General features: G+C 45.6%; 1 protein-coding gene across 6 annotated transcripts in view; it reads left to right on the top strand.

The window, feature by feature from the left end:
* The first annotated feature begins 460 nt into the window (after positions 1 to 460).
* Positions 461 to 25,699, top strand: part of A4GALT (alpha 1,4-galactosyltransferase (P1PK blood group)) — a 50,615-nt gene continuing 25,376 nt past the window's right edge. For 2 of the 6 annotated variants that reach the window (XM_081911842.1, XM_081911840.1), the window contains exon 1: positions 594 to 921. The gene's annotated coding sequence lies outside the window, so the exon portion shown is untranslated. The other 4 variants (XM_081911841.1, XM_081911843.1, XM_081911845.1 and 1 more) reach the window with 4 other exon arrangements.

The following is a 25,699-nucleotide window of genomic DNA, read 5'->3' as shown; positions in this document are numbered from 1 at the left end:
CTCCCCACTTCAAAGGCAGAGAAGACCTTTAAAGTAGCTATCTCTGTAAATAGTCCTAATCAGTGCCATTTGTCTAGAAAAAGAGAGGCTGGAGCCCACCAGGAACCTCTTCCTTGTTCTCTTAGAATGGTAATGGCACATACCTGAGAGGTGCTGAAGCTGAGCTCCAGCTGGAAAAAAAAAGCCCTGCTCCTAATTAACCTGTTTACTGTAAACAGATCCAATTAACCTGTTACCTGGCAGGGATTCCTGAGAGCATTAGAGTCGTACCCCCTCAAGAATTGATATTTTGCTGCTGGGAGAACAGGCTTAGTTTCCAAGTTCATCATTTCTCATGAAGCTTTCTTTGCCTTCAGTGGTGCTCTTAATTTGCAAGGAACTGAGGAAGGAAAGGCTGGCGTTTTTGTTTGGAATGCTTACAGCCGAGTGTCATATTACAATTTCCTAGTAAATGTCTGTAAGCATTGGGAGAGGCCTTAAAGCATTTTTTTTTCCAGGGACTCGCTCTCAACAAAACCCACTAATCGGTATTTGCTGATGAATTAATCACCTGCTGGACTGATGAGCTGAAAGCATTGGTGAGTAGTGGAAAACTCTCTGTGTTGCTTTCATAGGCGCAGGAGATGCTAGTGCAGAGCCTCCCCTACAAAGCACATAACAATAACAACTGTGAGCTTAGCGGCCAGCTTGTATTATTTATTTTTTCTGGCAAGCAGGACTTGAGCTGGAAAGAAAAAGAAAGGGAGAGGTGTGGCTAGAAGGGGCTTGGAAATGATGACAACTCCACTGTCTGGGAGTGGAGCTTTTTCCTTTTTGGAGAAATGGCAAAGAGGCGACTTAGAGAAACACTTGCTGTCTGTTCCGAAAGCATCTGGCACCTGCCAGAAGTGCCCATCTCAAGAGAGCCCATCACTTTGGAAGGTAAGCCTTTATTTTCTGAAGGCTTGCTTTGGTGAGACTTTACTTGAAAGCTTGAAGCTGGAATAAAGGAGGAGAGGAGAGGAGGTGGGGGTGCCTAGTTGCTGTGTAACCTTTGAGATGCCGTCCCTTCTGGGCAGGAGGGTGGGAGTGGGAAGAAGTTGTGGCCGTCAGTGACTTTTCTTGCACTGTGGAAGAGGCACACATCTGCTGGAGAAAGGTCTCTGGAGGGTTAAAAGCTTTGCGTGCAAGATGTGAGAACAGTCAGTGAAACTGCGTTTCTTCGTCATGATTGGATGAGGAATAATAACAGAAGGAGTACAACTTTGTGCAACATGCAACTAACTCGAGGGGGGTTACTACCATGAGATGTGGAGATGTCCTCTGTCTCTGATGACGTTCACATAGGCAGACAAATGCATGGCGCAGGATAGTTAAACACAGCTCCATGTACGGGGGCAGTAAATCTTCCAGGTGGCTGGGGTTCAGCAACAGAGGGACACGATTGTGTTGCGTCCTGCTTGTGAGTGACCAGGCACTTTTGACTGGCTAGTATTTGAAAACAAAAAGCTAGGCTAGCTGGTCTGAGTAAGCAGGTCGGTGTTGATGTTCTTACCAGGAGAGGCTAAATGTAGCTGGCCAGGAAACTTGTCATTTACACTCATGTGAGAACAGAAGGCTTATTGCTAGGTCTCCATTTCCCCATTCCTCCTTAACATTCAGGCCTGGTCTCTGGCTATAGTTCAAACAGCGAGTGCTTCGTCTTCCGTATTATTAAACCTTTTGGCTGTTTTTGATGGAAAGTATGGAATAAACATAGTAGATAAAGGCACATCTGATGATATGCACACAAAGGGTGTCATAAGGGACTAGATTGCCAAGTCAACCTCTTTGCTAGTAAATTATGCAACTAAAGAACCAAAACGTTTTCATTTTGTTTTAAATTTATGAGCATTAAATATACTATGTGTTTGATTGAAAAGTGCCCCAGACTCTATAAGTACCTGTAGGTTAGTCATTAATTAGCATGGCTTTGAAAGGTGCTTCAGGATTCTATTTTATTATAACAGATTTACATGGTTGAGATTCCCCCACTCCGGCTGTTCTGGAACTCATTTGCATAGTTGATCCTGATTAAATATTTAAAGAAAGAAGTTGAAGCATTTAGGACCCAGGTGAGAGGGAAGATAAGAGTAAAAATTGGGATATGAACTGAGAGAGAGAGAAAGAGAGAGAGCAAGCTAGCTGGGCTTCCGGACAAACACTAGATGGGCACGTCAAGGACCTTTAATAGCAAATGTCTGAGTTCCAAGAAGAAGTTATGCCAGCGTTCTCAAGTAAAGTATGTTGGTGGAATTCTTGCGTTCCAGGTCCATGAAGTCATATTGTGCTTTAATCTTTATTTTTTGCTGTGAATCAGGTTCACTCTTCAAATTCATACCACAGCACTGCAAATGAGATTTCCTCCACCTTGACTAATTGGAAGGGAAGAACAAATTGGTTCTTTATCTCAATGCAAGGTATCTGAAATGATTCGTGCAACCTTCACGTTAGTTTCTTTACAGCCATCTTGAGTAATTGAAACTGAGTATAGAAAAAAGTGTGGAAAACACAGGACTTTCTCCTTCTCCCTCCTTCTCCCCAATGCTATTATCTCTCTGCTGAAACTTGGAAAGTACCTTTTAATTCTTTGTAATCTGGATGTATTCTCGCCTGGGAAGGGAGACTGGAATGTACTCCTGCTATATGTCAGCAGCAGAGCACACACATTGCCTGCTGCAAATATCTCTATTTAAAGGAGGTTCAAGGAGCAGGAACTGGGAAGAGCTTCTGCTGGAGAGTCAATTCCCAGACAGAGGAGACCAGGCTGGGATGACACAGACTATGGGCCTTTCTCCACACTAACTGTTTAGAGTGATATAGTTGTGGGGTGTGTGTGTATGTTGTTTTTTTTTTTTTGCATGCTGCCACATGTCATTGTCCATTATTCAGTTAGTATTCTGGAATAATGTGCTAAAAGAAACCCTCCAATTTTCTTCTAGGTAAAGGTAAAGGTAAAGGGACCGCTGACCATTAGGTCCAGTCGTGGCCGACTCTGGGGTTGCGGCGCTCACCTCGCTTTATTGGCCAAGGGAGCTGGCGTACAGCTTCTGGGTCATGTGGCCAGCAAACCAGAGCAGCGCACGGAAACGCTGTTTACCTTCCCGCCAGAGCGGTACCTATTTATCTACTTGCACTTTGATGTGTTTTCGAACTGCTAGGTTGGCAGAAGCAGGGACCAAGCAACGGGAGCTCACCCTGCCGCGGGGATTCAAACCGCCAACCTTCTGATCGGCAAGCCCTAGGCTCTGTGGTTTAACCCACAGCGCCACCTGCTACTACTGCCCCCCCCAATCAATTGGGGCTGTATCAATCAATTGGGGCTGCAGGCTGTTTGGGAGGTGTCTGTTCTGCCCAACTTCCATCGATTGGTGCCATCTGTCTAATTGTGATCACAGTTCATAGGATCATATGGGAGTGAAAGGCAATGAGACTGATTAAAAGTCCTGCCCACAGCAGCAGTAATTGCTTTGATAGATGAAATTTCATCACACAACAGCCAGTTTTGCCATGAAACATAGTTTCTCTCCTTATTTTCCATACATCCAAAAGTTTTCAATTACGGTAGCAGTAATTGTGCCCTCGTTGACTACATCACTATCATTGGGTGGTATAGACACACCCAGTCCAAGATCTGTTGATAAAGTTTTCAAATCCATCCATTTTATTTTGGAGGGTAATATGCCTGGAATCTCTGTCATGCAATCTCATAATTAGCTTGGTGTTTTTCACTCAGTTGTAACCTGTTAAAGAAATCTAATACCTAGCAATATTTATAAGAATTTCTACCTCTCTGCTACATTTCTGGAGAGAATGAGTTGTTCTGGAGTTCTGAGTTGCTTCATCTTTTTATTTATTTATCTCCCTCTCTCCCTGGTATGTCTTCCACCTTCCTTGTTGCTTAGTGCAGTCAGTCCAACTTGCACTCAACCACTTTTGGTACCATTCTTGGATTTATAACTTGCAGAATCCAGGATGTTTATAAATATTGTTGCTGTTGATGTCCATCTGTCTTGAAAGAGAATGGAGTGACCCTTTTTTGGGGGGGAGGAGTCAAACCGTTGTGTTAGCAACACCAAAGTGACCTCCCTGGGGTGCAAGCCTGGCCAGTGTGTCTGGAGGTCCTGGGATGCCCAGACGACAAGACCACCCTCTTGGCCTGGCTGATGTTGCCCAAAGGAAAGCAGAGTACAGTGGTACCTCTGGTTACGTACTTAATTCATTCTGGAGGTCCGTTCTTAACCTGAAACTGTTCTTAACCTGAGGTACCACTTTAGCTAATGGGCCTCCTGCTGCTGCTGCGTGATTTCTGTTCTCATCCTAAAGCAAAGTTCTTAACCCAAGGTACTATTTCTGGGTTAGCGGAGTCTGTAACCTGAAGCGTCTGTAACCCGAGGTACCACCGTAATACATCTGGCACCAGCTTGGCTGCAGGAATTGCCGGAAGGAGGCAAAGAAGGCGCTGTCCAACCGTCATAGGGACTTCACTCGGAGGGTTTACTAGTACAGAACACCAGACATTTAAAAGCACAATTTGTTAAGGGTGCTGGGAACTGTAACTCTGCAAGAGTTTCCTGAATTCTTTGCGAGTGGTTGGAGAATGTGCCAAAATATCATTTAGGAGTTTACCATCCCAAACCTGAGAGACTAAGCCTGTGGTTTAGAAATCTCTGCTCCAAGTGAAGCAGCCTGCAATAAATTGCAACTGTGGAGTATAACCTCTGCATATGTATAGCTAGTTGTTCTCCGTTATGTTGAGACATGGAGATTTGTATGAAATGTCAAAGGAATCTCCTTCCTTGGAAGTTTTTAAGCAGAGGTTGGATGGCCACCTGTCATGGATGCTTTAATTGAGATTCTTGCATTGCAGGGGGTTGGACTAGATCGCCCTCAGGGGCCCTTCTAATTTCATTGAACCTGCTTAATTGCTCTAGTGGTAACTGAGACCATTTCCAGCTCTGGTTAACCCTTTCATGCATGCAAGTGAGACTCAGTAACCGTACAGTATATTACTACAAGTCGAAAATGTAAAACCCCATAGTTACTTGAATCTGTCTCTGGCACTAGTTGAAACTTGTAAGCTCCTTGTAAGATGAAACAGAAATAAAGAAATCCTACAATGCTGTGTCCATGGAAAATGTAGTATTCGTATTAATAAAGCTGGAGATTGACAAGGCTTCAGCTGAATCGAGTAGTATTGCACTGCGGGAGGCAGTGGAAGACAGGAGTGCCTGGCGTGCTCTGGTCCAGGGGGTCACGAAGAGTCCGACACGACTAAACGACTAAACAACAACAACACACGAGTCCCATGAAGCAGGCAGTCATGGGACACGAGTCATGGGACTAGCAGAGATGACCGGCAGAATCCGAGACCAGGGGAAAGAGACAGTGGAAGAGGACTGGAAGAAATTTAAAACATATCTTAAAAACTGTTGTAAAATTGAGGAGTGTTAAGATGTCAAGGGGTAAGAAGTAGAGAATTACAGCTGTAACTAATAAGTTTAAGGAAATTTAATGAAAGGGAACTAATAGATAAATTGACTAAAGGGTTGCTAAAGAATTGTGGAATAAGGATGCAGTGAAAGGGAGGTATGGGGAAGTCGGTATATGTTTAATGTTGTGTATGTTTTTGTTTTGTGTTGTGTTTGTTTTTTATTATGTGTTTGAAAAATTAATAATTTTTTTTTTAAAAAAATAAACAACAACAACACACAGAGTGGCTGGAGGCAGCACCTTTCTTTGTATAAAAGTCTCATCATTATAGGCAGAAGAAAGATCTGAATGGCAGGTGCTGTTTACAACTTAATGTTCATAATTTGGGCAGTACTGTTGAATGTGTGCTTCTTTTTTTTGCTTCCTCCCCATCGTGAGAGTTAAGGTCTAAATATGGTTGATGTCAGCTGGACTTAATTTATTAAATAAATATTTCTCCCCGGGGGAAAAAAATCAAACTATTAATAGCTGTCCTAAGAATGTCGTATTTTCCTATGCTCAACGGTAAAGGCACAGCATAAGAAAACATTTTGATTTCGTCTTAAAGCAAAAATTATTCTCTCTGTACTCGCTGGTGTCTGCTGTGTTGAGATTAAGGAATTATGTTAAAACCAAGAGATCTGACTGTAGGATAGCTGGACTGTGTACCTTGCCAGCCTGGGTCCTGGCCAGAGTTGCTCAGCAAGTGGCCAAAGCGCAGCCTTTAGGGGGGTCAAGGAAGGAGCCCACAAACTGAGAAAGGTGGGAGAGAACGGATGCAGAGAGGGCATGCAGATGCTAGCAAAGCCTAGTATAGAATTGGGAGGGAAGATAGAGGATGGCACAGTTTCTCATCATAGGAAATACTCCCCGACAAGAGGAACTGTTGTAGGTCAAACCACGCAGGAGAAAGGGGGAACGGATGGCTTCCCCAAAGTCCGCTCCCCGGGACCCTGCAGTGATCCGGCCCGGGGAGTTGGCGACCCCCTCCTGCTTCCTGGCAGGAGGCTAATCTGCGCCGGTAGGGGGCGTGACCGTGGGAAATTTAACTTTGGCTCGGCCGCAGGGCTACGCTGGATTCTTGCCCTTCCTCGCTGGATCCTGCGCGGTGATCCTCTCTTGCATTGGATTGCGCCTTTTGGTTTTGCGTTGGATCCCGCAGCCCGGAGTTCCCTGCCTGCGCAGCCTCTCCCCTCCGTCTCCCGCTTGGAGCATCCACGCGCGTTGAGTCCAGGCAGGAGCGCGCAGCTGAAGTTCCCGCGGTGGGTGAGTGACCCTCAGTCCTTGTGCCGGCCGGGTTGGGTCCTGGGCTTGAAAAGGACGAATTCAGAGGGGCCTTCTTCGTGCGCCAGGGCCCCCTTCCTCCGCCCCACCCCTGCCCTGGGGTCGCGGGGCTTTTGCTGCTTGGCGGTGCCTTTCTGCATCGGGTCCTGGAGAACCTGCGATGCTCGGCGCGCGCGAGTGCGCTTGCTGTTTTGCGCCTTCTTCTTCCTCGCATCGCTTCTCCTTGCGCCGGCTGGCTGCACCTGTGTGCCTGAGCTTAAGGTCCCGGTTTTCTCTCTGGCAGCAGACTGCCTTGTGGTTGTGTCTGTGCGCTTCAGAAGGTCTGGGCAACTTGCTCATCTTGGCCCTTGCCTGCTCCACGCCGGGTGTTTGAAGGCAGTTTGCCCCCCGCCGCACCACTTTTTGCGCGCGCGTGTGTGAAGAGGTTAGAGTGCCGTTTCGCTCCATGTTTGTTTGCGCTTTGGGCGAGGCTTGATCCCGGGTCGTGGGCTCGGTTCATTCGTCCTCGATCTCCTTCCTCTCCACCATTCTGTTGGACCACTTGGTGGGAGGTAGAGGCCCCCCGGATCCCCCACGTGGGCCTGGCCTTCTGGCCCATCAACACCCCCTTTCCGTCCCTCCCAGAGTCTTGGCTTGGCTGGCGAGTGCTGATTTTATTGGGGGCCAAGGGAGTTTAACTCGTGGCTTAGCTAGGTAGTTAGCAGACAGAGAAGCAGATAACTAATATTTTAACACGCTACATAAATAGTTAAAGGCCGTGCAGAGGAGCGAGGGATCCAGCCCATTCACTGTACTGATAGTGGTGGAAAGGTGCTGAGCGTTATTTGTGTCTGGCTGCTGTTGTGGGGACCTTGGATTCCTTGTGTTTGGTGTCGGCATATACGGGGGTCAGTTTTTGGTAGAGGAATGACTTAGAAATGATTCACTTTAGAGCTAGCCCCCCCAGTGGCGTAGCGTGGGGGGGTGCAGGGGGGGCCGGCCGCACCGCGCGCAACATCTGGGGCTTAGGGTTAGGGGGCACAAATCCACGGGTTAGGGGGCGCAAATCCATGGGTTAGGGGGCGCAAATTACTTGCCTTGCCCCGGGTGCTGACAACCCACGCTATGCCACTGCCCCCCCAGCTATTTAGTCAGGCAAAGAGACAATTACACAGGTGTCATGTTGAGGTTTATTTCACTGATAAATCAGAGGATCCTGAGGCTGAACTGCCTCTGTGTTTTTTTATATAGAGGTGGTTCCCAGTTGGTGTAGTCAATACTGAACTATTTTCATCTGGTGGTTGCTCCCAGTCGGTTTGGTGGCTGCTGCCAGTTAGTGTAGGCAATAGGGAACTGCACTCATTTGGACTGTGTACATTGCCAGTATTGGTACTGGCCAGACTTATTCAGCCAGGCAAACAACCTGTTTTCTTTAGGGGTGTCAAGGATGCAGCCCACAATCTGAGAAAGGTGGCCCAGAATGGCTGCAGAGAGGGTTGGTATGTGCTGGCAAAGCCTATAATTGGCAGGGAAGGTGGGGAATGGCACAGTTTCTCAGCATAGGAAATACGTCCTGACAAGGGGAACTGTTGTAGGTCAAACCACGCAGGAGCGAGGGGAAATGGACGGCTTCCCCAAACTGCAACTGCTTCACCTACATCCCCCTATTTTGTTGGCAACTAACAAAACAACAATAATCCAGGACTTGATCCTGGAAGAAGGAGACCTGATTATAAGAGACAAATCTGGATGAGTCAGAGAGTCCAGCTCTGGTCCAGCTGGTTTCTCAGTGCAGCGTTCATGGCAGAGGTGGCCTGTCCTATCTCCCTGCCTGTGATGAAACAGGAAGGGGCCCTGCCAAAGCCTTGTTTACCAGGGTTGTGTGGCAGAAACAGCTTCCAGGTTCTGGCTAAATCTTGTGGGGCTCTCACAGGACCTCTTCAGAAGCTAGAAGCCACCACTGCTTCCCCCACTTCTGCGGTGGCAGTGGCGGCCCCCATGGCAGCCCCCCTTGGATTCCGCTGCCTGAGTCCACCTCATGGATGGTCCAGCTCCGAACAAGGCATGACTGAAGTGCAGCTGGGAGAGGAGGAGAAGTTTTGTTTTTACAGAAGCTAGGAAGAGAAATGAGCTTTCTGTCACAGTCAACATTTATTGAATGTCTGATCATAAGGTTGTGGTCCAGGGATATCCTACTGCCCTGCTGACTGCTTGACCAAGGTAGTCTGGGGGTTGGGATCTCCTCAGTTTGGAGGTGACTTCCGTGTCAGTGCTGAGGTCTCTCCAATCAACAGCTGGAAGGTGTGGTAAATACAGTGAGCGGGGAAAGTATTTGATCCCCTGCTAAATTTGCCCGTTTGCCCTGTGACGAAGAAATGACCAGTCCATAATTTTAATGGTAGGTTTATTGTAGCTGTGAGAGACAGAATAACAACAGGAGCACCCCCCAGCTTTTCAGACTTTTTAATCCATAGAGAATGCAAGTAATATAATTTATAAAATTATGAATGGCATGGAGAAAGCAGATAAAGAAATGTTTTTCTCCCTCTCATAATAAAACTTGTGGATATCCCAAGAAATAAAGTAATTCTTCAAGCAGTGCAGTGATGGCCAACGTGGATGGCTTTCGAACAGGATAGGAAAAATTAATGGAAGAGAAAACTATGGATGCTTTCAAACACCATTTGCTGTGGACCCCAGGAGGAGAGCATGCTTGAGTTCTTGGATCCTGCTCTGTGAGAACAGCATGCTGCATTGATGCTCCACTGGCCTGATCTAGCAGGTTCTTCTTATCTTCCTGTCTTAACTGAGGCAGCTCACATGATCTCCCCCATGGCAACACGTTGTGCACGAAGATAACAGTCCCTGCATGCACACTGCTACTGATCTTAGGGTGACATGGATGTCAGTGTCTATACCCAGAGGGTGGTGGCATCCACAATGGCATCTGATCAGCCATGCATAATGGTCTGGCTTCCGATATGAGACTTTTCAGAAGTGTGAGAATTTCTCTCCTCTTTTTCCATCTCCAGCCAAGCAAAGAGCCTCTCTTCACTGATGTTCTGTTTAAGAGGAAAACGTTGGTGGTGGGAGTCACAGGTGCAGGGAAGCCTAGTGTGGAGGAAGACGTTTGTGGCCAACAGTTTCACTACGTCTTCTGTTAGCTCAACTTCCATAGTACAAACTCTTGGCCTGGTTTTACTTCCAGACTTGCTGGCACCCAGTCACTCAACTTCACCAGCAGAGAGAATGATAAATAAAGATGACAGCAATATAAAAGGGAATTATTGTCTGTATCTCACATTCAGTTAAAATCTTTATTTCAGCATTCACTTGTTCAATTTAAATGCATTTCTATTAGAGGATTAGAAAACGTAAGTCGCCAAGGCGTTTTCCAAAACACCTGAAGTGTTATGATTCTGCCTCTGGTGAACCATAAAGTAACACTTAATGGTTTTTCTTGGTGGGATGGTATTTGTACCCTGATGCTGTTTTTCCACCAGGAAAAGCCGAAGAAGTGTGGAAATACTGAGCTCAGTCCTAGATAATTTTTCTTAATATGTGGTGGGGTTTGAGCCTTTGCCTTGTGTCGCTTGCCAAGGATTGGCTGACTGAGGTTTTAATCATGACTGAAAACTAGACTCATTTCATACAGAGATGTCTGATTTGGCCAAAGTGACACATGCCGTAGCTACGTCCTGTTTGGATTACCGTAATGTGCTCTGCGTGGGGCTGCCAGAAACTTCAGCTAGCTCAAAGAGCTGTGGCCAGATTGTTGACTGGGGCTGGTTATAGGGAGCAGAAGACTCCCTTGTTACAACAGCTTCACTGGCCTGTTGGCCTGTTTCCAGGCACAATTCAAAGTGCTGATTATGACCTATAAAGCCCTATAAAGTGCTGATTATGACCTATAAAGCCCTAAATGGCTTAGGTCCAAGCTATCTGAAAGACTGTATCCCCTCATATTCCTTCCCTCCTTCTGAGATCTTTGATGATGATAATGATGATGATGATGATGATAATAATAATAATTAATAATAATAATTTATTATTTATACCCCGCCCATCTGGCTGAGTCTCCCCAGCCACTCTGGGCGGCTTCCAATCGAGTGTTAAAAACAATACAGCATTAAATATTAAAAACTTCCCTAAACAGAGCTGCCTTCAGATGTCTTTTAAAAATAAGACAGCTGCTTATTTCCTTGACATCTGATGGGCGGGCGTTCTACAGGGTGGGCGCCACTACCGAGAAGGCCCTCTGCCTGATTCCCTGTAGCTTTGCTTCTCGCACTGAGGGAACTGCCAGAAGCTCCTCGGGGTTTTGTTTGCACCATTTTGTTATATTTAGATGAATTCACAAGTGGATGTTTTTAAAGACCACCTTTTGACAGCAGAAGGCACTCGTTAAGTAATTAAAGCAGGACTGCAATAAGTTAGATTTTAAAATGTAGTTGGCTAAAACTGTGCTCCCAATTAGTCAGTAAAATTATTTTACTGCACATTATCACATCCTTTTTAGCCCACCAGAGGTCAGAAATAGGGAGGACATGCAGAAGAAGAACACTGTTTTTTGTTTCTTAAGTCTTCACTGGAAGAAGTCTTTTACATGTGAGCCTTCTGTATGTGTTGAGTATAAAGCTGCTGACAGGTGGAGGAGCTTGAGCGGAAACAGGCTAGAATTTCGTGCTTTCAGAAGGCACCAGACACCCATGCAAAGAATGCGCGATGAAGCAGGGCTATCCCTCCATCAGTAAAATATGATTTATATTGACAGAGGCATCCTATAAAACTTATGCATTGTATACTGTGGAAGTCTTGGGCTATTTTAGCAGCACGTTCACAGCTTCAGTGCTGATGGATCTAAATATCAGCCTTGTACAAGGGATTGTAAATTATGTTCACTTGCTTGCAGTATGGAAAGTATCTGGGGAAATGTAATTTTATTCTGTGAGACTTTTATAACCTAATAAATCAGGGCTGCAAAGGTCAAGGGGAAGAATAATTTGAAGAGTGCAGCCCAACTGTTCCTATTTAGGAAGTGTAATGTAAGTGCGCCTTCACTTAAGAGAAAGTACAGTGGAAACAATATCATCCGTGTAATGCAATGTTAGTCTGTTTTTTAGAATGTATAGTTTGCTTTTTGCAGGGGAACTGGCTGCACAGCGCACATTGCAGTAATGAAGTCTTGAGGTTACCAATGCACTTTGACAATTCCTGTCCAGGAGTGATCATAGTTGGTGTACTTGGTGATGAGTCTGGGTGTCCTCTGGTCAAGGTGGATGATTCAGAGATACAGCACTTACCTGAGCTACCCTCACTAATACTGCAAAAATAAGAATTGGTCTATCTCTGTGCTAGGGAAGTGGGATAGCTTAGAAATGGGACATTTTGGGGCTCCCTGAAAGGGCATATTTTAAAGGTCTAACAGCCTATATTTCCACTCTTTGCTGCATATTATGTGACTTTAAATCTCTGCTGGGTTTTTCTCACCAAAAAGTGCTTGTCCCAACTTTGGATCTTAGTTTCTAGGATTCCAACACCCTCTGAACTGGGTAGCTGGGTAGTCTGCTGCAGCAAAGTCAACAAAAAAACTTGTGGCAGCTTGAAGACTAACCATTGTATTTTGGCCAAAGCTTCCACACACCATTTCATCATATGCAAAGATAGTCTCGCCCCCTGCACAACACCTTGTATTGGGAGCATGTCCATTCAGGATTTTATTGTTCTGATACAGCTTTCCAAATGTTCCAAGTTCTGTGCAAAATGAACAGACAAAGACCACATTCCGAGGCACATTGAGGAACTTTAAGTCAAAGAAGGAAGTTTCTACAAAGCCTGACTTTCCTTAGCGTTAACTGTAAACATCGCTTTAGAAATGCTATCGACGAGAAGGGGGCAGAGAGGAGGGAGGAAGGCTGGGATGATAATACTTAGTGTATGTGTGGGGCATCACTTGCGTAGGTTCTCTTTCAAGAGACAATACACATAATTTTGTAAAATGCTCTCAAGGAAAAGCAGTGAGTTTTCAAACTATTTACATGAAGCTGTTGGGTGCGGTCATTAGGGAGCAAAGTGTCACCAGGATGCTGATATCACACAGCTCTGGTTCTCTATAATATCTGAATCGGGAGAGGCTGAATCGGGAGAAACAGGTGGCCAGATGCAGTGGTAGATCGGGAAGACAAAGGTTCCCATGTTTGGGAAACTGGCAAGTTGGAAGGGGTTGCACTGTTACGATAATGAAGCAATGAAGCTGCAAAGTCCTAGCTTGAAGTGTAAACATGATGGGAATGTTGGGACTGCTGTGGGAACAGAGGGGCAGTCATTTCACCGTGCGCAGCACCGGAATTACCTCAGAGTGTAAGATGAGCTGTACAGGATGTACAGGAAGTTGTTAGTCACAACACTGCTGGAGTATGGAGAGAGCAGTCATGTTTTCTGTAACGCTGCAAAGACAGAAATAAAAGCATGTAAATACGTTTCTGTCTATCTCTTTCCCCTGCCAGGGGAGGCAGGAAAGGGGGGGGGTTCTTCTCACGTTTGAGAAGAATCGCCGATCGAGACCTTGCCTGCGTCTGCTGGGGAATGCAGCCCGGGAGGTCATCAGGAATTCAAGCCGGGTGCCTGGACTGCTGCCAGCTTCTCGTGAGAAGGGCTTGAAATTCCAACAAACTCCCTCTGAAGGAGCAAGTGTATAACTTGGGGAGATTCCTGGATACCTATTTGTCACTCGAGGCTCAGGTGTTCTCTGAGGCTAGGAGTGCCTTTGACCAGCTTTGTCTGGTTCACCAACTACGGTTGTTGCCAGTCCATGCATTGGCAACCTTGAGGCTAGGTAAAGGTAAAGGGACCCCTGACCATTAGGTCCAGTCACGGACGACTCTGGGGTTGTGGTGCTCATCTCGCTTTACTGGCCGAGGGAGCCAGCGTACAGCTTCCGGGTCATGTGGCCAGCATGACTAAGCCGCTTCTGGCGAAGCAGAGCAGCTCATGGAAACGCTGTTTACCTTCCTGCCGGAGTGGTACCTATTTATCTACTTGCACTTGACGTGCTTTCGAACTGCTAGGTTGGCAGGAGCTGGGACCGAGCAATGGGAGCTCGCCCCGTTGCGGGGATTCGAACCGCCGACCTTCTGATCGGCAAGTCCTAGGCTCTGTGGTTTAACCCACAGCGCCACCAGCGTCCTTAACCTTGAGGCTAGATTATTACTATAAATGAGCTCTACGTGGAACTGTCCTTGGTCTGGTTCAGATGCTCCAGAATCCTCTGGCTAGATTGCTGATGGGAGCTTCTGGTTGAGAACATGTGGCACAAATGTTAAAACAGCTGCACCGGCTGCTCATCTGCTACCAAGCTGGGTCCAATGTCCTTGAATTGATTTCAAAGCCCTGAACAACCTGGGTCCAGGATACATCAGGGATTGCCTGATGTTCCAGCTCCATCCCTGACATCATCACTCCTCAAGCTGGGGAGGCTTGTTTGGCAAATCAAGCCTTTCGTTTCCCCAGCCCAGGGACACCCTGCCAACAGAGATTCAACAGGCAACTTCTGTGCCAGCTTTTAAATATCTGATGGAAACTTTTTATGTTCTGACAGGCAATTGATGTGCAGGCAATTAAGAGTACAGCCCCTACAGTGGTCTATTGTTTGTTTTTAATTTCTTTTTGTTTTTAACTAGTTTTTAAACTTGGTTTTATGTTTTTATATTGTAAATCGATGTGATCTATATCCATGATACAGTGGTATATAAATACTGTTATAATAAATAAATAAAAATATATATCAATACAGTGGCACCTCAGTTTAAGAACAGTCCAGTTTAAGAACGATTTGGTTTACAAACTCCGCAAAACCAAAAATAGTGTCTTGGATTGAGAACTTACCTCAGTCTAAGAACGGAATCCAAATGGTGGAATGGCACCAGTGCCGGGAGGCCTCATTAGGGAAAGCACGCTTCAGTTTAAGAATGATTTCAGTTGAAGAATGGACTTCTGGAACGGATTAAGTTCGTAAACCGAGGTACCACTGTATTGCAAACAATAAAAGTTATTTTTATTTCTTAACAGAAATTCATATGTATTTTTCTATTAATCTGCTTTTCATTGCTCTGCGGGCCATAACATATAAATAAACCAAAACTAAATAAAACAAAAAGCAAACAAATAAAACTACAATATAGTTAATATGTGCTAGAAGCTCAGAAACAAGTTTGCAAGTTGAGCTGTCTGAAATAATTGATTGGATAACTGATGAAGCTATTCTTGCCGAAGAGCAAGCAGGATTTAGACAAGCAGATCCACTATAGACCATTGCTTTGTACTAGCCCATTTTATAGATATGTATGTTAAGAAGCCAGGTGGTGTGCTATACTTAGCTTTCATTGATCTGAAAGCTGCATTTGATTCAATCTCTCAAGTAAGACTGTGGAATAAGTTGAACTCTTCAAGTATAGATAAAAGATTACAGTTCTTGATTAAAAGTCCATATAAAAATACTGTGCTGAAAGTGACAGGTGACAGCAAAAACTGCAAAGCTTTTAGTGGGGGCAATTAGAATAAGATCTATTATTTGATTATAATCATGTGCCATTAATGTTTCCCTGGGGAGAGCATTCATTCATACATTCATTATTAAATTTCTATACCACTCTTCATTCAAAGATCACAGGGTGACCTTTCCCCTGCGGATCCTTATACATTGTTATAAGTGGGGAAGAGAGAACTCTTTGACATATCCCCCCCCCAAAAAAAAACTTTCAATAAATTACGGTATTTCAGGTTGGGTATAGATTGATGATATGTCCATCTCCTCGTTCTGTTGCTCTCCAACCATCATTGCGTACTCACCTGTCCAGGCAACAGGCAAGAAGTGAATGAGCAGATGACAACAAATGTTATTTCTCCCTTGTCCACACTTGCTTGCTCCCTCTATCACTGAAGGAAAAAGCTGGATGAGCAAACAGGTGGTGATGCCAAACAGCAAGAACTCGCAGTATGATGACCATGCAGTGGGAGGGTCCTTGTGCAAGTGCCCAGCAATGCCCAATAGTGCATATTTAACATAATGTCCAGATTGGCTGCAAATATCAGAACACAGGCTATGCAGACCTATTCCTGATGAGTTAATTAGTACTGGTCATGTACTGGGCTGTTTTAGCGCTGTGCAATTTTTCAATATATTCACCAAAATCCTTTTGTTAAGAAGAAAATTAATATTAGATTCTAGATTTTGTATTTTGTGCTAGTTAATTGAACAAAATAAACCATCATAGCAGATATTAATCCCATATCAATTAATGAGCCTCCCTGAACATCTTTCTCAGCCTGGTATCTGAGGCTGACAGTGTGGGTGCCATGAATGTTTCATTCATTCATTCATTCATTCATTCATTCATTCATTCATTCGTTCATTCATTATTAAATTTCTATACCACCCTTCATCCAAAGATCACAGGGCGGTTCACAACATAAGAATATAAAATGAGAATACAAAAAACAAACAAACCAACAACCCAACATACATATTGTTTTTGCTTTATTTATGCTTACGCACCAACAAGATACACAAAAAGAAATAGACATCATCCACAAAGGGCCTAATTTTTTTCCATTGTTTTTGGTTTCTTCCTCGCACGGTAAGGGTGAGACAGCAGTCAGCCTTTTGTCCCCAGCATTTTCACTTTTCTTCAATCCTTTCTCCCTCCTTCCCCGTTGTGCTGGTCCCGTGGGTTACCCAAGAGGCGAGGTCCAAGTCCGGTCCGCGGTCAAAGGTGCAACGTGGAGGCAGTCCGTAGTAGCTGATGCTGGATGCAGGGCAGGGAGTCGGGTGAAGTCAGGAACAGGCTTGCAAGCAGGGAGTCAGGGCGGGTTAGGAGCTCAGACAGGAAAGCAGGACAGGGTTCAGGCAGGAACTAGCAACCAACAATGTTGCTCCTGCAACTTGGGACTGGGGCTGGCAGCTTTTATCTGCCCTGAGGCATAGGGCGGCCACGATCCTCTGGTGACTTGCCTCTCCTGGTATGGAGGCGAACACTCCTCCTGCGGGAACTTAGTTCCCTTCGTCTCTCTGTCCTGAGCGTCTGCAGCACAGGAGAGGCTGGAGGGTTACCTTGATCTCATCGCCCTTGTGGTTCCTTTACTCCGTTTTAATTCTTCCAAAGCGGAGCACCTTCCCTTGACTTGTCACGCCGGCAGCTCATTCGAGATCTTCTACAATTATGTCCTGTTCTTCTGGTGCTGGCCTAATACGGGCCCGGTTTCGGGCTTTTGCCTTCGCAAGCTCTCGACAGTTCTTGAAGAGCTTTGCCACAACTGGTGCCAGAGGAGGCTGCTCCTTGGGCTGGAGCGGGGCCACTTTACTGCTCTTTTTGAGCGACATTATGCTTCTCAGCCTCCTGAGCCACTCTGTTCCGCGAAGGACAAGTCCTCTGAACTTTCCTTCTTCCTGAAGGTCTGAAACTGATCCCATGGTTGATGCTGGCTCCGCCTTCCTCAAAATCAGAAGAAAATCCAAATCCTCTGATATCTCTCTTAACGCACCTCCACACCTCACTCAGTCTCTCCTCACGAACCCACAATGGACACCTGTAGTTGGTGGCTTTTAAGGGAGAAGCAGGAGATGTCACAAAGGAGGGCAGGCCATTGTTACCATGGCAACCCACCCACCGTGACTCTGGGCCCAACTCCCCCCCCTCCCATGTTTCTTCAGAACTTTGAAGCACCTGCTGTTCCATCTGCAGATGAATCTTCTGTTTTGGAGTTCATGTTTCTATACCGGAGCATTCTTCATTCAGCCCCATTTCCAAAGGGAGACAATCCCAACATCCCTTGAAATGCAGTAGAAGACTCCCAAGTCTAGGGGTGTCCATAGCACAGGATTAGACAATCTGCTTTGCATTATCACCATCCTCATAGATAATCCTGGATTACATCTCCAGCTGGGGCAGAGAATGTCCCCTGTCTGAAACCTGGTCTGTTTAGATGATGCTGAGGTAGATGGGTCAATGTCTGACTCTGTCCAAGGCAGTTTCCTATGAATATTCCTCTTAAGTCATTTACCCTGAAGACAAGAAAGCTAACTTCTCCACAAGACCAACAATCAATTTCTCCATTTAGAGGACAATACGGAAAGTCCCAGTTTTATATACAAGAATGCAAGTACAAAAATCTTGAATATGAGAGGAAGCAAAATTCTGGTCTCTGTAATGAAGCAATAGGCAAAGGGTCCTGAAGCAGAGCAGGTTGGGGGGGGGCATCTCTCCGGGACTCTTCAACTGTGATTCCTGCATTGCAGGGGGTCGGGCTAGATGGCCTTTGGTGTGGCCCCCAGTTCCACGATTCTAGCTTTGTACTCTGTACTGGGTCCTCTTAGATTTATGCAGCATCACTTTTCTTTTTTTCCCTTTCCTTTTTGAATTTGCATTTTATTTATTTCTTAACATTCTTATATTACATCGGTAAATATTGTCCTATTACATTACAGGACTTACTATCATATATTTTCCAACATGTATACAAAAATTATATACAAATAACATGGCTGCCTTCAGATGTCTTCTAAAAGTCTGGTAGTTGTTCTCTTTGACATCTGATGGGAGGGCGTTCCACAGGGCGGGTGCCACTACCAAGAAGGCCCTCTGCCTGGTTCCCTGCAACTTGGCTTCTCGCAGTGAGGGAACCACTAGAAGGCCCTTGGAGCTGGACCTCAGTGTCCAGGTTGAACGATGGGGGTGGATTCTTCAGGTATACTGGGCTGAGACCGTTTAGGCTTTAAAGGTCAGTACCAGCACTTTGAATTGTGCTCCCTGTGCTCCTCACAGGGTTGGAAAGAGGTTAGTTTAACCTCTGGTTTGCTAGTAGAACTGAATTATGTGCTGCGAAATGATGCATGTCTAAAAAGTGTGCCACCTACATAAAAAGTTTGGAAAGCTCTGCAGTATGGTGTAAGACAAATTCAGCCACCCCTAACCTGTGGGAATTGCCCCTCCCACATCTTCCAACCAGACTTTGATATTTTCTCCAGAGGCTCTTTTCTGCCTGGCCTGGCAGGATGGCTGCTGATAGTAATGGCAATGGGTTTATGGCATAGCCTCCCCACCTAGCAGTTTGAAAGCACGTCAAAGTGCAAGTAGATAAATAGATACCGCTCCAGCGGGAAGGTAAACGGCATTTCCGTGCGCTGCTCTGATTCGCCAGAAGCAGCTTAGTCATGCTGGCCACATGACCCGGAAGCTGTACGTCAGCTCCCTCGGCCAATAAAGCGCGATGAGCGCCGCAACCCCAGAGTCAGCCACGACTGGACCTAATGGTCAGGGGTCCCCTTTACCCTTCCCCCCCCAGAGTCTTGTCTAGTACTGTATGTTCTGGAGTACAAGACAACTTTTTATCCCTGGAAAATCACCCCAAAGGTTGGGGGTCGTCTTATACGCCAGGTATACGTGTTGGGAAGGAGGAGAGGGAGCCGGTGAGCAGAGGCGCCCCTTCTGCCATCGCTCCTCCTCCCTCGCCACAGAAAGGGACACGGAAAGTCCTTCTGAGCAATGCGCTCACCTGCCCCCCCATCCGTCAAACGCCTTGCCTTGGGCTGCTGCTGCTGCGATGGCAGAGGCAGCGGAGGGGTGCCCATGATGCCCCTGGCGGCGCTCAAACTCTCAAACTCTAAAATTGAACAGCAAAAGTTGGGGGGCGTCTTATACGCCCAGTCGCCCAATATGCCGGAATCTACGGTACTTGCTTTGTACCATGTTGTGTGACTTTAGATCTTTGTACCATGCTAAGTTCTTTTCATTTCCCCAGGTCTTTTACATCCATTTCAGCCTGTTAAATCTTCTTCAATCCACTTTTCATTCTTAGCTTTTCAAGTTTTATTCTGCAATTATTACTTGCCATAGTTATTGCATTTTTATCTGTTTGATTTCATGTTGCAAGCTGTGTTTTCAGGTAGCAGGAAGCCTATCAGTGCTGTAAATGAACACTGATAATAGGACAAAGACAATGGAGATGGATTTTACACTCAATATACCGGGTTGAAGTCTACCAATATCCACTACACTGTGCTGATTGTCCAGCAGGGAGACTGAGAAGTCTCTGGTCAGGTGTATGAATCAAAAGGTTGCAAAACTACAAAAACACAAAAAAGAATGATAAAATGAATGTAACAACTGATATCACTGTCATTGCAAAAAATGGAGGGTGAGGTGACCACAGCAAAGGAGGAGGTCATTGGATGAATCCATGACAACTTATATCATATGATCTCCAGGACACAATAAAGAAGCTAAATTAATCACCTGGTTTTCCCACCAGCTGCAGCAAATAGAGTTACCTTGTAGGCAACCAATTTAATCTGAGTCACATAGCAAAATCCAGACTTTGTCAACATTTTTTTGTCACATCAGTCCAGCAAAAAGTCCAGACACAGCTTGTTATCTTGAGCTCTCGTTTAATGGGCAGTTGAAAATAAGTGGGTGATACACACACACACACACACACACACACACACACACAGAGAGAGAGAGAGAGAGAGAGAGAGATTTGCACACAATTATTGACTGATTCAGACTCCAGAATACCAGCTTCCAAGCAACTGCAGCCTGAAAATGTACCCTCTTTAAAGATTTTTATAATAAGGAAACATCTGTTCATGGGTGCAATTCCTTTTGAACACTGTTTCTAGGTGACCATTTTTGAACATGGTGTTATTTTGAAAACACACCACCTGAGGGCTGGATTCAAACTGGAAAAACTAATAACGGGTGGAGTTAGAGGCAAAAATGAGTGGGGATGATTGTCTAATGATTCCCCCCCCCCATATTTTACCTACATATCAGGGGGAATTGTATGTAAAATGTACATAGAATCATAATACAGTGGTACTTCGGGTTAAGAACTTAATTCGTTTTGGAGGTCCGTTCTTAGCCTGAAACTGTTCTTAACCTGAAGCACCCTTTAGCTAATGGGGCCTCCTGCTGCTGCCGTGGTGCCACCGCTGCACGATTTCTGTTCTCATCCTGAAGCAAAGTTCTTAACCGAGGTACTGTTTCTGGGTTAGCGGATTCTGTAACCTGAAGGGTCTGTAACCTGAAGTGTCTGTAGCCTGAGGTACCACTGTATGTATGTAAGATATGTAAAGTCCATTGCTAAGAAATCACAGAAAATGGCAGGGTTGATTGAAATGACTCATAGGTGACATCAGATGATGTCACATGATTGGCAGTTGGGCAGAGTTTACTAGAAATGGCCTCATGGGCCATTTTGAGGGGTGTGGGAGCAGGCCTAAGTAGGTTCCTCACTACTGCCACAAGGCTTCTTGACCCTGCAATTGTGTTCCCTATGTCATCTTACACACAGAAATGTTGGCTGTGCGTGTCCATACATTTCCTCATTTTCCCCTTGAAATATTAAAAATTGCTGGGGTGGATCTAGAATTTATGTCCCTGACCATATATGCTTTCATTGTATCAGATCCCCAAAATATTATTCTTATTTACTAATTTATATACCACTTGTATACCAAAATGGCTGTCCTACATTAAAACTTTCCACAAGCCACTGACATTTCTGTGATTTTGGGGGGGGGGCACCACCGAGTGGTAGCAAGGTTCTAGGGGGTTCCAGAATTCTCCTTTGGAGAATTGAAGACATGGCAGAGACTGTTGTAGCTTTAAGAAATATGGCTTATTCAGCTGTTTACACCTTCAGTCCTCATGGCAGGAGTCCAGATCTTACAGCATGGTCATCTCCAGCAGGACTGGTTCCCCACAGCAGTGCAGCCCTGGAGTCCAAGATATCTCCAAGTCAGCCAGCCTTCAGCCAGTCTGCCCAAGATGGAGCTCTCCCCTTCTTCTCCCCAGCACACCTTGCCAAAGACTCCTTGTTCCTGCCAACTTGGCAACCTCTTTCTGCCCAGACCCAAGATTCCTATCAGATGGGCCATCATCACCTTTTGTCATGTTAATGCCTTTATTCCAGGTGAAGCCCTGGCTTGGAAAGGAAACTTAGCCTGTATTTATCCACTGACCTGCAATTTTCCCTTCAATACTCCAAATAACTATCATTTATTAATTTCTAGGGTTTGGGGGAGTCACCCACCAGACTCACAACAATATAAAGCAAGGCATTTGTCTTACAGACTTTGGTTTCTGTCGGTGGGCTGAGATACTAAAACTGGGTTAAAAGCCAAGCTAATGTGCGTCAAACCAGGGGCACAACCACATTTGTTTGTTTGTTGTAATTACATCCTTTAAAGGTGAATGGGAGAAGGTAAAAGTGGAAAGATTGCGGGGTAAGAGGGTGGAATGAGCTAAAGGCAAAGGGTCAGCAAAGTGAGACACGGACATGTATTAAAACAGCAAAAACAGATCCATGTGACAGGTTGTGGTCATAGGGGTCATGGCAGGTATGAACACTGTAGATGACTGATCTGTCATGCTGTTATCTTTTTTTGGAAGCCGACTAGTTCTTTTATTAGCTCCTGTGGTTCAACTCAGTCTTCCTATTTATCTAATAGAAATTGACTATACACTTTAAAATTTCCACTTAGAATGCTGGAGTGTGGTCTGTTTTGCAACCATTAAAAAAATTGGGATTATTATGCTATACTTCCACAACTGATCAATATATATGTGAAATAATTTGGCTGAAATGGGAGCCCACCAGGGTAAACTAGATTTGTGCTCTTCTTGGGGAAGCATATCTATACCTATATATGTCAAGATATATTTTTTTCAGTTAAGGGAAACGACTGGCAATTTTTCCAAAACTAAAGGATATTTTAATAAAATGTTCTGCCTTGCTACATATTAAAAATATCATTGAAATTCTGTACTCATGGGAAGGTTGGGTGGAAAATATTATCTCATGCATAGTATATGCAGCCCCACCCCACAAATCAAGTTATTTTTCTCGATGACAAGCCCAAATCAGCACATTTTGAAATAAAATTCTGTTGTCTTAAGGAGGTTCTTATAAATTCCACCCCACCCTCTCCCGCAAGCATTCTTGAAAAGCTTTTGAAGTTTTGCTGACTCTCAGTCATCTAACCAGGGGTCCTCAAATGTTTGACCTCCCCGTCTCCCTTGAGAGAGCTGGAAATTACGGAGGCCCCCCAGTCACAACATGGCTGTGCAGAGGCAGAGGCAAAATGGTAATTGAGGAAGGCAGAGTCTGGCACAATCATTTTATATTGACTTCCTATCCCTCTTGGGATATTTCCTTGCCAAAGTGATAAGCTCTCCCTCTCTTTTAAACCCGAACGAGTGAAGGCGGTGAATGTCCTGTGTGAGGGTTTGGAGGTGGTTGTAGATGGATGGCAGCCAACAGATTGAGGTTGAATCCTGAGAAGACAGAAGTACTGTTTTGGGGGGAGAGGGGGTAGGCAGGTGTGGAGGACCCCCTGGTCCTGAATGGGGTAACTGTGCCCCTGAAGGACCAGGTGCGCAGCCTGGGAGTCATTTTGTACTCACAGCTGTCCATGGAGGCGCAGGCCAATTCTGTGTCCAGGGCAGCTGTTTACCAGTTCCATCTGGTACGCAGGCTGAGACCCTACCTGCCCGTGGACTTTCTCACCAGAGTGGTGCATGCTCTGGTTATCTCTCGCTTGGACTACTGCAATGCGCTCTACATGGGGCTACCTTTGAAGGTGGCTCAGAAACTATAACTAATCCAGAATGCGGCAGCTAGACTGGTGACTGGGAGCGGCCGCCGAGACCACATAACACAGGTCTTGAAAGACATACACTGGATCCCAGTATGTTTCTGAGCACCCCATCGTTCAACCCCGACACTGAGGTCCAGCTCTGAGGGCCTTCTGGTGGTGCATGCTCTGGTTATCTCTCGCTTGGACTACTGCAATGCACTCTATGTGGGGCTACCTTTGAAGGTGACCCAGAAACTATAACTAATCCAGAATGCGGCAGCTAGACTGGTGACTGGGAGCGGCCGCCGGGACCACATAACTAGAGGCAGAGCAATGTGGGTGCAGTGGGGGCAGCCTGCCCTGCGTGTCATCCTGAGGGGGGGGTGACATTAGGCATGCTGCCCGCCGTTGCCCCTGCTCCCAGCTGGAGGAGGCAGGCAGGGGACAGGACGGGAGTCTTCCCTGAAGGGGGGGTGACATTCAGTGCGCCCCCTGCCTGCGACTCCCAAGCTTACAGCAAGTGGTGGCCCCGACGGCTTGTTGGGGCTGCTGGCAAAGTGTCAAAGCTCCCCCCTTCCCCTGGCTCACTGTAGGCTTTGGAGTCGTGGGCAGGGGGCGGGATTTCCGCACCGGGTACCACCTGGCTTTGCTACACCTCTGCATATAACACCGGTCCTGAATCCTGCTACATTTCTGAGCACAATTCAAAGTGTTGGTGTTGACCTTTAAAGCCCTAAATGGCCTCAGCCCAGTAGACCTGAAGGAGCGTCTTCACCCCCATCTGAGGAGCTTCTGGCAGTTCCCTCAGTGTGAGAAGCAAAGCTACAGGGAATCAGGCAGAGGGCCTTCTTGGTAGTGGCGCCCACCCTGTGGAACGCCATCCCATCAGATGTCAAGGAAATAAACAAGTATCTGACTTTTAGAAGACATCTGAAGGCAGCCCTGTTTAGGGAAGTTGTAAAAGTTTGAAGTTTTATTCTGTTTTTAATATTCTGTTGGGAGCCGCCCAGAGTGACTGGGGAAACCCAGCCAGATGGGCGGGGAATGAATGAATGAATGAATGAATGAATGAATGAATAAATAAATAAATAAATAAATAAATAAATAAATAAATAGGAATCCATGGTTTAGCTTTCCATACACTGAATACTGACCCTCCAAGTGTCGCTATTTTCCAGGGACATACCCGATTTTGAGAAGCAGACCCGATTTCTGATTTGATCCCGGAATGTCCCTCTTTTCTTTAGGACGTTCCTATTTTCATTGGGAAAATGTTGAAGGGTATGGATCTGAACACCGAGGTGTCTCAAGGCAATCCTGCAGAGCGAAGTCTTTAAACAAAGTGTTTAATATTTTATTATGTTATTAACATTTTATATATGTTGGAAGCTGCCCAGAGTGGTTAGGGCAACCAAGCAAGATGTGGAGGGGATAAATAGTAAAAAGATCATTATGGAATGGGCCATCCCTATTTTCATTGGAGAAATGTTGGAGGGTATGTGAATATAGGCAGTTACTCTGGAGGTCCTGGGATTTTCATTTCCTGTTTCAGGCAGAACTTGCTGATTCAGAGAAATTTAGTTGAGAAGACTTTTCAGTTCCTCTTCCCCCACCCCACCTCCACCTCAAGGTCAGTGGTGGAGCTAGCCGCTCAGACACCCGGAGTGGCGCACGTGCCATGCACCCAGGGGGCAGAGCGACCTGCGTTATTCCGTATTCCTTTCTCCTACATAACTTATACCTTACCCTCCCTTTCCTCTGCTCCTTTTACATTTACTTCTTCCTGTTACAACTTTCCTCTCTCATCGCCTCCTTTCTATTTCTCCTTTTAAAAAAACCCATTATTAAAAATAACCAACATGAATATTTTTCTATGAATTTGCAAACCCTCAAAGTTCACAGTCTCCTGGCCACCGTTACTTAGCAAGTAGGGAGTTGCTGGTTCTGGCATTCAAAAGTCTACGGCACAGCCAGAGTTCAAGGTGGGCAAGTGAGGAGGGAACTGCACAGACTATAGTGCTGAGGTCCACCTGAAGATGGCCCAACATTTCAGAACCATGGAAAATAACAATAATCACAATAACAATTTATACCCTGCCCACCTGGCTGCAAACAGATTTGGCCTATTTTGCCTGGCTCACTTTCTTAGTAGTTTCAACACAGCATAAGACTCAGGGAGGAACATTCAGAGACCAAATCAGTTGCATTCAGACCAAAGCTGTCAACGTTTCGCTTTTTTAAAGGGAAATGCCCTTATTCCGAATAGGATTCCTCGCAAGAAAAGGGAAAAGTTGACAGCTATGATTCAGA

The sequence above is a fragment of the Podarcis melisellensis genome, assembly GCF_964234715.1.
Source record: "Podarcis melisellensis genome assembly, chromosome: 5".
Taxonomy (NCBI): domain Eukaryota; kingdom Metazoa; phylum Chordata; class Lepidosauria; order Squamata; family Lacertidae; genus Podarcis; species Podarcis melisellensis.
Note: the sequence above shows the minus strand (reverse complement) of the source record. Positions and strands in the feature narration are given on the sequence as shown.